Below are 12264 nucleotides of genomic sequence, written 5' to 3'. Positions count from 1 at the left end.
ATCACCTTACAAGATTGGAAGTGAGCTAGCAAACTTGAAAGTATTCTTGATTTTATGTAACTAGAACTTGTAGAATTTATGAAGAACACTTAGAACTTGAAGTTAGAACTTGAGAGAGATCAATTAGATGAAGAAAATTGAAGAATGAAAGTGTTTATAGGTGTTTTTGGTCGTTGGTGTATGGATTAGATATAAAGGATATGTAATTTTGTTTTCATGTAAATAAGTCATGAATGATTACCCATATTTTTGTAATTTTATGAGATATTTCATGCTAGTTGCCAAATGATGGTTCCTACATGTGTTAGGTGACTCACATGTACTGCTAAGAGCTGATTATTGGAGTGTATATACCAATAGTACATACATCTAAAAGCTGTGTATTGTACGAGTACGAATACGGGTGCATACGAGTAGAATTGTTGATGAAACTGAACGAGGATGTAATTGTAAGAATTTTTGTTAAGTAGAAGTATTTTGATAAGTGTATTGAAGTCTTTCAAAAGTGTATGAATACATATTAAAACACTACATGTATATACATTTTAACTGAGTCGTTAAGTTATCGTTAGTCGTTACATGTAAGTGTTGTTTTGAGACCTTTAGGTTAACGATCTTGTTAAATGTTGTTAACCCAAAGTTTATAATATCAAATGAGATTTTAAATTATTATATTATCATGATATTATGATATATTAATATATCTTAATATGATATATACATTTATATGTCGTTACAACGATAATCAATACATATATGTCTCGTTTCGAAATCCTTAAGTTAGTAGTCTTGTTTTTACTTATGTAGTTCATTGTTAATACACTTAATGATATATTTAATTATCATATTATCATGTTATATATAATATAACAATGTATTAATATGCTTCATATATATTTAGTAAGACGTGGTTATAACGATAATCGTTATATGTATCGTTTCGAGTTTCATACGTCAATAGTCTCCTTTTTAAGTATATAACTTATTGTTACTATTTTTAATGAGATACTTGATGATCATTATATCATGTTAAACATATATATTTATTCATTTATGTATCATCATGTCATATACAACTTATAGCGTTCGTGAATCATTGGTCAAACTGGGTAATCGGACGTTTACAAAATTTTCGTTTCAATTAACCAAGTCTTAACAAGTTTGATTGCTTAACATGTTAGAAACATTTAATCATGTAAATATAGTTTTCATTAAACATATAATCATAGAAAGGTTCGGAAAAGTTCGGGTCACTACAAAAACTGTGATAGAACATCACTTTTAATTGTAACACTCAAAAGGATACGAGAATCAATCGAGATTCATGACGAATTTATCCTTTGGATATTGACAATAACAAGCTGCATTTAAAACGCTTCGAAATTTTGGAAGACACTTCAAATAAGGAACAATCGAGATGATGATCCAATCACACATTACCCGAAGTCTTGTACCTAAAAAACTCTCGAACCCAAATTCATAGTTTAACACGTACTCGCGTTGAATTCTTTAGCATTTATTAGCAAAAACAACCTTACGATTCTTTTCAAAGTCGCCAGTTTTGTCACAGCTACAACAAGTCAACTTCGACTTTTCAGTAAAACTAATTTTATTATAACTTCGATAGATACGCTGCCCTTTCACCATCGTTACTGGGGAACCTTTCATATCTCACCACATTAGCAGTAAACTTATCAACAACTTCATTAACCTTCAACTTAAACCTCTCCGAAAAGTCACTATACTTATTCATTGAAACTCCATCTTTTACTCATCCGCATCTTGCAACAAGATTTGCCATACCAATTACTGAAAATCAGCAATCAGTATTTTAAAATCTCGCAGCGTTTCTACTTCAATAGTTATATATACATATAACGTCTATCTCCTAAACTTACACACTTCGAATGTGAAGTTTCTGAAAAACATCTCAAACTGTGAATTAGTTCTCGAAATGCTAATGAAGCAGCAGAAACTGTAAACGACTTTAACAGTCAAAAGTTTGATGACAAAGAATAATGTGTTGGTAAAGCCCGGAAAAAGAGAAGAGTTGGTACTGAACAATGGATTGAGCAGACCGTGAAGGAGACCAAGGACAAATACAAGGACCAAAGTCTGTATTTAAAGAATCTTGATGATTCTGTTTCTGACGAAGTCATTAACGAATACCTTGCTCCTGACTCTAAACCTTTGCGGACCTTATTCTTCATCATCATCTTATCTTAAATATTATAAGATATCTTCGTATCTCTCATTATAGATATTCTCCATATTTCTGGAGATATTTTCACAACTATTCTTATCTGAGATCATTTATATCTCCATAATATCTGCAACATAAAAGAAACTGTGTTAGTTTCTAAATTCTGAAAAAAATTCAAATATGAATGTTTTGAAGTAGTGTTAGGAACTGAAGCATGAGTTAGTATAATATAATGACACTTGATCAACGTGATTATATTACAGTAATTCATGTGGAGTTTCTAATGGAACGTGATGATTCACAGAACATACCATCATCATGTGCCATTTACACGACTCTTACATTCTTCCAAATCTCCAAACATATTAAGAACATATCTTCTTGATAGTTCTATCTTTCCAGATATTCTGGTAGTTTTTTCAAATCAAGATCGTACCATTACGATTTCCTTCTTAGAACATTAACTATGTTCATCCAAAACTTCATACCTACTAATTCTGGACCATTATTCGCTTGACTTAAAGCCGGAAAGAGACAACAAAAGTATGAAACTCCGAAATGTAAGGGAGAATATAAAGTCCAATAACAACACATAAATTACAAACCATGTATATCAATGTTTATCGCAACATAAAGACACGGGAGAATTAAAAACACTATAACCCCAAGGGCGAAGTAGAAGAAAACCGGTTCCTCTAGTGGAAGTTGGAAAAGGAGAATGATTGTTGCGATAGTAAGGATAAGGACAAGGATTAGAACTGGATTAAGCATTTTCGCAATCTTTTGAAATTGGAATTGAGTATAGAAGTGGTAAAAACTAATGGAATGGAAAAGGTAAATATATGAGGGAAATATCAGACGTAGTAATCGGGACAGATCATTGCATTTAATTAAAGAGATCCTAATTTCCTTAAATCTCGAAGAAACAGATCTTATAGATTTCCAAGATTTTTTTTTAAATCCCTTGAATTCCGGAATTCAACCATGACTACGTCAAAAATTATGACGAAACTTATTTTCTTCATTCCACTATTTTATGATAGCTTCACTCATATGCTTCGAGTAATCGGATCATTTTATCCATATTACTCTATGGTAATAAAATTCTATCTATCAACACATATCCGTCATGAAAACATTTTTATGGTTAGCCATGACGACCTCGATCAAATTTCGGGACGAAATTTCTTTAACGGGTAGGTACTGTGACGACCCGGAAATTTCCGACCAAATTTAAACTTAACCTTTATATGTTTCCGAAACGATAAGCAGAATTTGTAATGTTGAATCTCAAAAAGTTTGGAACTACATTCATGTAATCAATTACCCTTTGACCGTGTTCGACGATTCACAAACAATTATGTGTATATAGATATGTATATATAATATATAATATTAACTGAAAACATTAACAAAGTATTAGATATATGATACTTTACATGAACGTATTTGTTTCGATATATTTATCGACAGAATTAAGAGATAATATCAAATGATTGAATTATCAGATACATTATGATATGACTACGGGCCAATGTTATGAGGTCCACTGTGATTTAAGAAATCTATTCTTTTTGACAATATTCGGAAAATGGTAAAGTGATTTATAAGTAAGAACAAATGTGTCAATTAACGGGAACTAGACAAGGGTTAGTGGAAATTCCTGTTTAATTTTCAAGGCATGTTTTATAATATTTTCCTCGTGACTTTGATAAGATAACTATGTTAACCTTCATTTTATTTAATATGAAAGTAAGAACGTGGAGTGTAAATAACTTAGATGTTGGATTTCGACAAGTTAAGTAACTCGACATTTTTCATTAAGATTATTTCATACGTTTATTTAACCTTTGGACTTTATCCCATGCTTCACCAACAGACTGTAATTTAAAAACTTGAAACCTATTATGAATATATATAATTCTACTTTTCTAAAATGTTTTATGATATAACGATTTAAATTAATATTAAATATATTTATACGCGTATTATACGTATATAGTTTTATACTTTTACTATACTTTAACTTTGCCTTTACTTTACTTTTACTTTACTTTAACTTTAATAATTCATACTTTAATAATTCACTTTAATAATTCATACTTTGATAATTAACTTTAATAATTCATACTTTAATAATTCATACTTTAATAATTCACTTTAATAATTTAAAAATCTATTATAAATAGAATTCAATAGGTCTCATTATTTCATAGAAACTTGAAAATATATTTCTCTAAACTCTCTCAATCGAATTACATATATATATTTACTTAGTATTATTTCAAGATATTATTAGTATACATAAAATACTACGACGGAGTTATATTCAGATGATTTCAAAATAAGTTTTCAAACGGGATAGAGCTAAGGAAATTATGGGTTGTAGCTATGGAGGTTATAGGTATTGTTCGAGGGTATTGCTCGTGAGGTCAACCTAATTCGTTGCGTCTACGTACTTTCCTGCAATATTGAATCACAATATTGATACGTGAGCATTCATATCTTATCTTTTATATATTAATAGTGTATCCCTGACTAGTGCTCGAGTATATATGATTATGCATGTTTGTATGCTTAGTTTCATCCTTAAATAGTTTATGATAAATCACGAATTTGATACATATGCTACTGAGATAAGGAATATGATATGCATGTCGTTGAAAAGTTAAAGAAAAATTAATAACTTTTCATTTAGAAATCGTGTGGTTTCGATGAACGGATTAAAAGATATGGTCAACTGAATTATCATTAATTTTAATATTATTATTAAAACGATTATTATAATTGTTATCAGTTGGTGTTATTACTAAAATTATCTTTATTACTAAAAATTAATATTTTTATTGAAACTATCATTTTATTATTTTTTTATCATTATTATTATCAATATTATTTTATCAAATAAATATGCGTACAAAGATATTTTTACCACACGTAATATAATTACATTAATAATACATACCACTATATTTTTATGATACTAAGTGAATTTTATAAATTTTATTACTTGAGATATATAAAAGTATATTTTTATCATATATGAATTTTAATATAAATTTTTATTTATTAATAAATGACTTGTATTATTTAGTATAATAAGATCTGATAAATATATTTAAATATATAAAACGACTATATATAAGTTATATAATAAACATGTATAGATTTTGGAAGTCATTTTGGGTCAAGTTGACTTTTGCATGTCGGTCTTGTAGCGACCCGACCAAATCATGTTTGACGGCGCCGTCTACTTAGGTCCCGTTACGTGGTCATAAGTCTTTAAGACAAAGTTTGACCAAAATATGTCGCCTTCATTTCAAAATAAAGATTGTTCCCAAAGTTTACAAGAATTGTTCAACCAATAGTTAAGTTACAACGTTATAATGCGAATGAAATCTAGGCGACACGGTTTAAAGTAAAGTCAAAAGACGCCCCATGAAATGCACATATACTCGACATCCAATGCAAGTATCAAATAATGAGCGGAAGCATGTATCATGTATCGTTCAAGGACCTGAGAAAAACATAGAAATCTGTCAACGAAAACGTTGGTGAAATCATAGGTTTAAGTAAGTAAGTACAAATGAACCACAATATTTGCATCAATGAAATAATAGTAATACATTCCAAAAGTTTGTTTCACGAGCACCCAATTATCAATGCTTAACATTTCCTTCCATTGAACCCCATCACTTAGTGCTAGAACATACACTGTTTCTCGAAAATATATTTCATTCGTAAACGGTAGCGAACCGTTTGAATGAGGGTTTGTCAAACCCATATGGATCCATACAACATAAGTTCTCGCTTACACCCGGCAAGTGTAACTAATGATAATCGAATTGAGGATTTTGTTCTAAACTCGTATGTAGAATGTTTGTTTTCCTGTACTTGTGTTCACTTAGTAAAGAAATGTTTATGTTTTCTCATCCCAAATGTAAGTTCAAAAAGAGTAAAAGTGGGACTATGATCTCACCTTGTATGCACGAACCAAAAAGTACTTCGACAAGTAAACGTGCAGTGACAATGCTAGTCTTGACCTAAACAAATAGGTTGTATCAACAACGAAAGTCACGAGGGGTCAAAGTTGTTCAATTAGTCCTATGGCTCAATACGACTCGATTACGAAGCATGTGAAGCAAATAGTCAAGTTTCATGCAAGGTACACGTATAGAAACAAGTTAGAAAGATTACATAAGTAATTGGTCAAGTTTGATTAAAAGTCAAACTTGGTCGGGTCAAAGTCAACGAAAAAGTCAACACGTTCGGGTCGGGCCTCGAACGAATTTTCTGAAGTTTTTAATCATATATAAGCATGTTGGAACAAGTCTCATGTGAAACGGAGGTCTAGAACGTCCCAAACATTTTTCGTTAAATGACAACCAAAACAGCCCACTTTAGGCTTATGGGACGGCGTCCCAAAAGGCCTAGACGGCGTCCCACTTTGAAGGGCAAGACGGCGTCTTGGACCCCTAGACGGCGTCTAGGTTTGAAAGTCAGGACGTCGTCCTGGGTATTGGGACGGCGTCTTGGCTTGTTTCCAGACCCTGGTTGCTGAAACTCCTAAGTGCACGAGTCCAAACATAAACCAACACAAATTACAACCCGCAAACATTCAAGACATGTATTTTATATCACCGGAAAGGTATTTTGACGAGGAACACAACTATGCACTTATCATCAATCAAACTTTCGCATACAACAACCAAAAACCGCATTTAGTGACCCTCATTCAATGCATATAAGTCATAAATGCTATTTAATGATTCGGTAACCAAAAGACATGAACAATATGCCGTTTCGAAGGTAATTAAGCATACAACACAACCTAACACTTATAATTAACACTTCATGTCATTTAATGCATCAAAATCCATTCCTAGTTCATGAAACCCTAACCAAAAGTTACCAAATTTCATAATCAGGTTAAAGAGGTTTCTTTGATCAATCTTTACACCATAATGAAGCTAGTAACACTAGGAACAAGATTAAAACATGAAGTCTTAGCATCTAACAACACATGAACACTTAAAACTCAAGATTAAGCATGTTAACTTTCCATATGAACTAGTTACTCCAAAATATCAAAAACGAGCATACAAAACACATAAACAAACTAGACTTGAGCCATAGATACTAATTAACAAACTTATAACTTAAAAATCTCAAGAACACAAAGATTAGTGATTTAGAAAGTTACCCAAAATTGATGAAACCGGTATGAAATCGAAGAGGAGATCACGAGGAGTTCAAATATGTATTTTGTTTGGCAAGAAGATCACTAGCTCGGTTTTGGATGATGAATCTTTGTTCTTGAAGTTGAGAGGAAAAGTTGAAGTATTAAGAAATTGGAAGAGATGAATGAATGGATAGAATGAGAGTTTGACTCTTTGACCTAGTCACAAGTTTCAACATTTGGCAAGATTGGTCCCTCAACTTAAATCGGGTGCGGGAATTACCTAACAAGATAATTCAAACGCATATTAACGAGATGTGTTATAAACATCTAACGGAACTTAAATAGTTAAACGGAAAAGTTGACGGAAAAAGGCGGGATGTTACATTACCTACACCTTAAAAGAAATTTCGTCCCGAAATTTAAGCAGGCGTTGTAGTCGTTGTTTCTTCCTCGGAATCTGACGGTTCCGGAATCGGGAATAGATGCGGGTGCTTCTTTCGCATTTGGTCTTCTCTTTCCCAAGTAAACTCGGGTCCCCTTTTGGCGTTCCATCGGACCTTAACAATCGGGATCCGGCTTTGTTTTAATTCCTTTTCGACGTAGTCCACAATTTCAACCGGTTCCTCCACAAAATGGAGTTTGTCATTAATAGTAAGTTCCTCGAGAGGGACGACGATATCGGGCTCGGCAAGACACTTCTTCAAGTTAGATACATGGAAAGTAGGATGAACGGAGCTTAGTTGAGGCGGAAGGTTTAAACGATACGCGACGGTTCCAATACGCTCTAAGATCTCGAAAGGACCAACATACCGCGGATTTAGTTTCCCACGTTTCCCAAAGCGAATGACACCTTTCCAAGGTGCGACTTTTAACATGACGCGATCACCGACTTGAAATTCGAGGTCCTTGCGTCTCTTATCGGTATAGCATTTTTGACGACTCCGGGCCGTCCGAAGCCTATCTCGGATTTGAAGAATCTTCTCGGTGGTTTCGTGAATGAGTTCGGGCCCGGAAATTTGCACGTCACCTACTTCGGCCCAACAAAGAGGAGAGCGGCATTTTCGGCCATATAATGCTTCAAACGGTGCGGCCTTAATACTCGCGTGATAACTATTGTTATAAGAGAACTCGGCGAGAGGTAAGTGCTTGTCCCAAGCTTTTCCGAAATCAACCACGCAAGCTCGTAACATGTCCTCTAAGGTTTGAATTGTACGTTCGCTTTGTCCATCGGTTTGAGGATGATATGCGGTGCTCATATCTAAACGCGTTCCCAACGCTTCTTGCAATGTACGCCAAAATCTAGAAACGAAACGGCCATCTCGGTCGGAGATAATCGATAAAGGTACACCGTGTCGGGCTACGATCTCCTTAATGTAAAGTTGTGCAAGTTTCTCCATTTTGTCCGTTTCTTTCATGGCAAGGAAGTGCGCGGATTTGGTGAGACGGTCAACAATAACCCAAATGGTATCATAACCGCCCGTCGTTTTTGGTAGCTTGGTGATAAAATCCATCGTTATCCTTTCCCACTTCCATTGCGGGATCTCGGGTTGTCGAAGTAGTCCGGACGGTCTTTGGTGTTCGGCTTTGACTTTGGAACATGTCAAACACTTGGAAACATAAGTAGCTACGTCCCTTTTGATGTTCGGCCACCAATATAGTTGTTTAAGGTCGTGGTACATCTTATTGGCACCGGGGTGAATCGAGTATCGTGACTTATGGGCTTCATCTAAAATAAGGCTTCGTAGATCCCCATAACTAGGCACCCAAATTCTTTCGGCGAAATATCGGAGTCCGGTTTCTTTAACTTCGAATCGAGAGGTGAGGACGTTCAAGTGTTCGAGAGAGATGTTTTCATCCTTGAGAGCCTCATCTTGGGCTACCCGAATTTGGCTATTAAGGTTGGTGTGAATGGTGATGTTTAAAGCTCGGACACGGAGAGGCACCGCTCTTTCTTTTCGGCTTAAGGCATCGGCTACTACATTTGCCTTCCCGGGATGGTAACGAAGCTCGCAATCGTAATCGTTTAAGGTTTCAATCCACCTTCGTTGTCTCATGTTTAGTTGCTTTTGATCGAAAATGTGTTGGAGACTTTTGTGGTCGGTAAAGATAGTACTCTTGGTTCCATAAAGATAGTGTCTCCACATTTTAAGTGCAAAGACAACGGCTCCGAGTTCGAGATCATGCGTCGTGTAGTTTCGTTCATGAATTTTGAGTTGTCGAGAAGCATAAGCAATGACTTTCGTTCGTTGCATCAATACACACCCAAAACCATGTTTTGAGGCATCGCAATATACAACAAAGTCATCATTGCCTTCGGGAAGTGACAAGATAGGAGCGGTGGTTAGCTTCGTTTTCAAGATTTGGAATGCGGATTCATGTTCGGTCGCCCAAATGAATTTCTTTCCCTTGTGAGTCAATGCGGTTAGAGGACGTGCAACCAAAGAGAAATTTTCGATGAATCTACGATAGTACCCGGCGAGACCCAAAAATTGACGAATGTGAGTAGGAGTAGTAGGAGTCTCCCATTTGCTAATGGCTTCGATTTTCGTTGGATCGACTTTAATACCTTGGTCACTCACAACATGACCAAGAAATTGAACTTCCTTTAACCAAAATTCACACTTGGAGAATTTGGCATAGAGTTGTTCTTGTCTTAAAAGTTCAAGCACAAGTCGGAGATGTTGTTCGTGCTCTTCTTCATTTTTAGAATAGATCAATATGTCATCGATGAACACAATAACGAATTTATCGAGATACGGTTTGCACACGCGGTTCATAAGATCCATGAACACCGCCGGTGCGTTAGTGAGACCAAATGGCATGACAAGGAATTCATAACTACCGTAACGAGTCCGGAAAGCGGTTTTGGAGACATCTTCCCCCTTAACCCTTAATTGATGATAACCCGAGCGGAGATCGATTTTCGAATATACACAAGACCCTTGTAGTTGATCAAAGAGGTCATCGATGCGAGGAAGAGGATATCGGTTCTTAACCGTCAATTTATTTAGTTCACGATAATCAATACACATTCGTAGGGATCCGTCTTTCTTTTTAACAAACAAAATCGGAGCGCCCCAAGGTGAATGGCTAGGTTGGATAAAACCACGATCAAGTAGTTCTTGGATTTGACTTTGCAATTCTTGCATTTCGGATGGAGCGAGTCTATATGGTGCACGTGCTACGGGTGCGGCTCCCGGAATAAGATCGATTTGGAATTCAACCGGTCGATGAGGCGGAAGACCCGGCAATTCGTCGGGAAATACATCGGAATAGTCACTAACAATTGGCACATCATCGATGGGCTTCTCATCGGACTCGACTTTCTTAATGTGAGCAAGGATCGCAAAACAACCCTTACGGAGCAGTTTTCTAACTTTAACACACGAAACGAGGTTGAGTCCGGTGCAACTCTTATCGCCATAGACGATCAAAGGTTCACCATTCTCGATAGGAATTCGGATTGCGTTAAGATCACAAAGAATGTGAGATTTCGTTTTGGCTAACCAATTCATACCGATTATTACATCAAAGCTTCCTAGTTCCATGGGTATCAAGTCAATTTCAAATTCCTTACCCAAAATGTTTAACGCACACCCCCGGTAATATGTGTTGGCACTTAATAGTTTCCCGTTAGCCACTTCAATGATATAAGTGGTATCTAATGGAAGAGGTGGAGTGCTAAAAGAATGAGTCAAAGTCTTGGATACAAAACATTTATCGGCACCCGAATCGAATAAACAGGAGACATAAGAATTGTTGAGAAGAAACGTACCCGTGACTAGTTCAGTGTCATCCCGGGCTTCCTCGGTGTTGATGCTGAAAGCTCGGCCGCGCGTATTGGTGTTATCTTTCCTTTTCGGGCATGCATTTCTATAATGACCCGTTTGACCACATTCGTAACAAGTGCCCGTCTTTGGTGCATTGGGCCACTTTCGAGCAACGGGAGTGGCACTTTTACATTCGTTGGCCTTATGACCAACTCCTTGGCACCGGTGGCAAATTAACTTGCCACATTCACCAAAGTGATGTTTGTTGCATTTGTTGCAAAGAGGTAGGTTCCCGGCATAACCCTTCTTGCCGTCGGAAGTGAAAGATTTCTTGGCAAAGTTGTTGTTGCTTGATTGGGAGGGTTCCCACTTTCTTTTGTTGCCGCCCGATTTATCCTCGGCCTTAGGTGCCGGAACTACGATTTCGTCAACCGTTTCAATTAGTTGGCGAGCCATGTTCATAGCGGCTTGATGAGTAGTGGGTTTGGATGACATCACCCCTTGTTTGATGCTTTTTGGAAGACCGAGCATGTAGAGCTCAATCCTTTGAGATTCGGGGTTAACGAGATTAGGACACATCAAGGATAGTTCGGCGAAGCGTTGATTATAAGCTTTAAGATCGTTTCCGACCGCTTTCAAAGCTCTTAGTTCTTCCTCAAGCTTTCGGGTTTCTTCGCGCGGAAAATATTCAACAATCATCTTTTCCTTTAGATCGGCCCAAGAGAGGGCATGAGCTTCATCGGTACCCACCGATTGAACATAGGTGTTCCACCATGTTAGAGCAATTCCGGAGAAAGTGTGAGTGGAGTATTTGACCTTGTCTTGGTCCCGACAACCGCTTATGCTAAAGACGGCTTCCGTTTGCTCAAACCATCGGGTGAGCACGACCGGTCCCCCGGTTCCATCAAAAGTGTGAGGTTTGCACCCCATGAAAGCTTTATAGGAGCATCCCTCGTTTGAATTTCCGGCTCCATTGTTGTTGTTATTGTGGTTGTTGTGGTTGTTATTATTATTGTTGTTGGATGAGTGACCGGCCATGGCCGCATCTACGGCGGTGGCTATCATCCGTTCAAGAGCTTGTTCGGGAGTTTCATTGCGGCGTACACGAC

The sequence above is a fragment of the Rutidosis leptorrhynchoides genome, chromosome 3 (assembly GCF_046630445.1).
Source record: "Rutidosis leptorrhynchoides isolate AG116_Rl617_1_P2 chromosome 3, CSIRO_AGI_Rlap_v1, whole genome shotgun sequence".
In the NCBI taxonomy this organism is placed as follows: domain Eukaryota; kingdom Viridiplantae; phylum Streptophyta; class Magnoliopsida; order Asterales; family Asteraceae; genus Rutidosis; species Rutidosis leptorrhynchoides.
This window is presented reverse-complemented; position numbering follows the sequence as displayed.